This window comes from Limulus polyphemus, unplaced genomic scaffold (assembly GCF_000517525.1).
Source record: "Limulus polyphemus unplaced genomic scaffold, Limulus_polyphemus-2.1.2 Scaffold5585, whole genome shotgun sequence".
NCBI lineage: Eukaryota > Metazoa > Arthropoda > Merostomata > Xiphosura > Limulidae > Limulus > Limulus polyphemus.
Window position 1 is genome coordinate 5,058 of NW_013671195.1, and position 5,286 is coordinate 10,343.

The 5,286-nt window shown below is 33.4% G+C and overlaps 1 protein-coding gene across 2 annotated transcripts in view; it reads right to left on the minus strand.

Moving 5' to 3' along the window:
* Positions 1-117: 117 nt before the first annotated feature.
* Positions 118-5,286, minus strand: part of LOC111089213 — a 25,270-nt gene continuing 20,101 nt past the window's right edge. Inside the window, exons 3-4 of one of the 2 annotated variants that reach the window (XR_002613517.1) lie at positions 4,896-4,955; positions 118-252 (exon numbers count right to left, since the gene is read on the minus strand). The gene's annotated coding sequence lies outside the window, so the exon portion shown is untranslated. Of the gene's footprint in view, positions 256-4,895; positions 4,956-5,286 lie in introns of both variants that reach the window. The other variant, XR_002613519.1, reaches the window with a different exon arrangement.

Genomic DNA, 5,286 nt, shown 5'->3' on the forward strand with positions numbered 1-5,286 from the left:
ACGTATGACGGAAACCGTTTTAAAGAAATGAATTGCCATTGGAAAAAAGAGAGTTTGTTTGTTATAAATTTTGCGCAAAGCTACCTGCTGTACCGTACATCAGCATAATGGCTCGGACATCTGCTCCAAACCGAAAAAAAACGAAACAAAATATAAATCAGGCAACTAGATCCATAATGGCCTCGAACATCTGCTCCAAAAAACGAAACCAAATTTAAATCAGGCAACTAGATCCATAATGGCATCGGACATCTGCTAAAAAAAAAAGAAAAACGAAACAAAATGTAAATCATTACACAAATTAATTAAATTTTGAGAACTTTAAGGTAAATATGTCAACAGAGATTTGAAAATAAAATATTATTATATATGCATACAGATATACCCACACACACATATATTATCTCTTCAACCAAAGGCTAGCTAATAAATATGACTGGACAGGTTAAAGAGTGACAATCTGCTTATGTAGAATATTATTCCTCATTGACTATGGCCCAACCTAGAAGTAATTAGTTTTTGTAGAGTCATGGTCAAAGGTCACGAAAAATCCCTTATCTGTTAACATGGGGACCGATTTTTCACACAATCTTTGCTCTATAACTCAGTCAAAAATGATTGGATTTTAATAAAACTTAGTGGACGTGTGTAGAATATTATTCCTCATTGTCCTGCCAAAAATGGTCGGTGTCCGTTGATAACGACGGACATAAGGAACATTTTCGTATTTTTTGAGTGCCCCGAAGGATAATGATAAATCCAAAACTGTGCCCTAAAATCAACACTGAAAATATATATATATAAAACAATAATGCAAATGTAAGAAAAATTATGTTGCAGGAGACAGTAGTTGTTGCTTTTCTTATAAAGTGTTTAATAATAAACCTCGTGTAAGTTGGTGTTACTGCACAAAAACAATGTTGTTTTCATTTACATATCACTTTCAAGAGATATCGTGAGTCCAAAGGCAAAACAAATAAACGCAATGAGGTCAAGAAGGCACTGGGTCAAACAAGCACTGGTCATAACAACTATGCACGAAATCATCCCTATTTCACAAAACTTTTGTTCACGGAAAGAAACAAACGTGCATCAATGATCATCATCACTGTAAACTCATATTGTTAGGCCTAAGAGTTAATCAACGTAACTTGACTGTTGTCATGATAACCACTAACCTTTGACATAGTTTAACCACCATTGTGATTTATGTGAAGCCATGACGACCTCCAACTGAAGCGATTTATGTAAAAATATAGAATTATCCAATGCATATGTTAATACAATTTATTTCTACACAAAAACACAACTTGAAGTGAGAAATTCATTAATCAAAATTACACCCTTTTCTTTTATCCGATGTCAACTCGAACTCTAGACAAGACTAAAACTCCAGAGCTCCACCAATTTGCCCCAGGAAGTAGAGAATCTATAAGAGAAAGTGCAAAATGTATGCCTAGATGAGACCCTGTGGCCTTAGCGAGGTAACTGGGTTATTATTTCACGCCTTGCGAACCGAGAACAGCATCACACATAGTATGCCGCCTTGTGATCGTATTTAGAACTACAAATTAATATTAAGTTCAGATTGGATGTTTTTACTTAATAACTACCTTTCCTAATTATCAACTATACTTTGAATTTTTCATTAATTCAAAAAACTAAGAAAATTTTGCTTAATTTTGACAATCTACGAAACATGCTTAATATTTTTGAATAGCATCAATAATTTAACGCCATCTAGTGGTGGATGTAACACGTTTTATATTTAAAAATAACAATAATAAACCCATTTATCTATGAAACATGCATAATGTTTTTGAATAACACCAATACTAATAATTATTTATCGCCATCTAGTGTAATGAATAATATAATAAATTTTAAATCTAAAAATAACAATAATACACCCTTCGTAAAGAACCAGACTTTCCTCATTAAATCGATGTTTTAATGTGATAAATTCAATAATGCTACTAGTAAACTCTAACACAAAACATAAAGTATTTAAAATTTAGCTCTGTCTTCTGCAGACCCTAAATCCATTGAATTGGAATATCTGCGTAATAAGTACTGTTCGTTTTACCGCAAAGCTACATAATGGTTTATCTGTGCTGAAGGGATCGAATTTGGAATTTTTGTGTTAAAAGTTTTCTGAATCACCAGAAAAAGGGTACTGTTTATTCTTTCTTTTTTTTCTTCTCTCTCTCTCTCCCCTTTTTTTTAGTTAATGTGTCCACCAGAGGGATGAGGAAGAGACTAACTTTATAAGCCTTACATTCATTAAGGTGTGTCCTCCATCAAATGCAGTACAGTTACAGATCACAATTGTAACTGAAGTGTAATGTACCATGGTATTTTCTAACAGTATTGTCGTTTGATAAATAATATTTCACTAATTATTAGTTTAGTTGCTGTAATTGTCATATTTACCATTGTTGTCATATATTAGTACATTCTCAGTGAAGTTGTAATTATTAACACCAGGTTTATTGTATTTTACGAGTTAGCATTTAAAAACGTTTGCAGTTATTAAAAAACACTCTAATGTGGTGGAGAAAAATAGAATTTTTGAGTTTCTGAACAGTAATTCAAAAATACACCGCTGATGATCTAAGTCGGAGTAGCCATAGAAAATTTTCGTGGTTCGCCTCCCACTTATAATTAAGACTAATTGCTGTTAATTGTAATTCTTATTGAAGATGTTTAGCAACTCTTTTGTTACAAATTATTACAAAATTGTCAGCTTTACCTGATTCTTACTTTTTATATTTTTAAGCAACACTTTCTTTATTTGGAACCTTGCCCCACCCCCCGAGACGAAGAGTGTAAATAATATTTCAACCACACTATATCTGCCATTGCCCACTACGCGTTTCACTCAATACCAGAACTGTACAAGGGTACGCTACACGACTTTAAGTGTAGAGAGAGGTTAAACTGTTTGTTCGTTCAACGCAAAGCTACAAAATGGTCTATAGATGCGGAGAATCTAACCCCAGATTCTTTAGCATTTCAATTCTGCAAGTTACCTAAGGAATGAGATTATACGAACAGGAGATAAAACTAACAGTGGTGGCCATATTTAAATTTTATTATTATCACCTTAAAAATTCACCGCTAAGCCTCGATTTTGAAAACTGAAAGCGAGAATATGAACCCTGTCCACGATATCTTGCAATTTTGAACTATTGTGTCTAATAAACTAAGAGTAGTTAACATCCAAGAAAAATCCTGAAAATAAAATAGATATCTTTCCACCTTTGCTTGAAGTGTATTGTAAGTTCATTGTGAAAAATTATTAACAACAAACTTAGCAACTTGCCTCCACCGGTGGCTAGAGATACGAGGGCTTATAAATCTAAAACTCGGGTTATGATACACAGCCAATTGTGTAGCTTTACGCTTAACAACTTATAAATTGTTGCGCCATCTAGTGAAATTATATCAAAGCTGAAGATAGAAGATACGATAAGTGTTGCCATCTAGTGGAATTAGTCAACATGTATGATCTACAAATGTGTATAAATTCGCATTTATGAAAGGGTGACTTTTGTAAAAGAACTTAATTGATAATAATCAAAATAAAATAAATTTTTCTCTTGTGTATCTTAATACCAATTGAATTTCACTTTATTTGTAGAAAAAACTTTGACCTTCTTCTAACCTTTAATATTTTAATATCTTTGTCAGACTTAATTAGTTAATATTGGACCCGCCCAATTACAATTCTTTAGAACCGCTTTTAGTAAACATCGCACGTAAATTTACTTGAAATATTTATAACTCCAAAATTGGGTGTTTTATTGGAAATCTTTAATTAGAATGTTTGTTACCATGGTCTCTGCTAACATACTTTTCACAGTCATCCCGAGCGATACCTGAATGAACTACATTACTTAGAACAAACGTATTATATAACTTTTACTTGATATATAATGAAATAAACTTCACGTAAAACATATTTAGTTTCAATAACCCGATAATGGTGGCTCCATCTAAGGATACTAACTAACACCATCATTATTTTTTTTTATGGGAAGGTTGAACGGATACGTGTGGACGCAGCTTGTATACACGCGACTTGTGTCGCTTTTCCAGACTTTTCCTTCTTGTTTATGTTATGTACTGTTGCCTGGACGACTTTTGCAACCGATCTTTGTGTTTGTGGATTTTCGCCTGTTACAAGGTGCCACACATTGCTTATACCACGGCTAAAGAACGACTTGTTGCATGTTTCTTTCTGGATAGTCCTGGTATCCCAAGTTGATCCATGTTCCTTTGTTTTCAATACCATTAAGTATAAGGGATATCCGCTCATCGGAAATTTAAATTTTGGGGTGGAAAGGTATGTTACATTCCTTCCCCAAAATAATGATACATTTTCTGTGGCATTACACAATCTACGCCCTGCCGAACAATGCCAAAATGTAGTTTTTATGCATTCCTCTCCACCGCGACTTTATATAATCTGAGATTATCGCGTGATTTATTGGCTTGAGTATACCAAATCGTTTTTTGTATAACGTATTTAACCCTTCTAGTCAACAGACTAGAGAGAAGGCAGCTTTCCACACCACTTGCCATCTACTCGTGATCGATCGAATAGAGGGGTTTAACTGTCACTCTTATAACTCACCCACGGCACCAAAGTACGAATAACGTTCTTTGTGCCAGTGGATCGCGAGCCAAGAATTCACGGATTCATTGTCTGGGTATGCTAACCACTATGCCACACCCGGTCCTACTAAAAGTGGAAGAAATCCTTAATGGAAGATATTGTAATAGCTTTGTGTTTTTAGATTTTTATGTTTTGAGAATTATTTTTTTTAATACCTACAGCTTTCAGCAACATAAATACGACAAAAATTAATGCAACAAAGATATCGTTTTACCTTCTATAGTCTCAATAGCTAGCTAGATATCTCCTCTTCGATTTCGGTCCTTTCGACAGCCTGTTAAGATAACAAAGAAAACTTGTAAATAACTATTTACACTACCTAAACTGATATCCTTACAAGTAAATAAATCATAACTATTTACACTACCTAAAACTGATATCCGATTTATTTACTTGTACATAACTATTTACACTACCTACAACTGATATCCGATTTATTTACTTGTAAATAACTATTTACACTACCTAAACCGATATCCGATTTATTTACTTGTACATAACTATTTACACTACCTAAAACTGATATCCGATTTATTTACTTGTACATAACTATTTACACTACCTAAAACCGATATCCGATTTATTTACTTGTACATAACTATTTA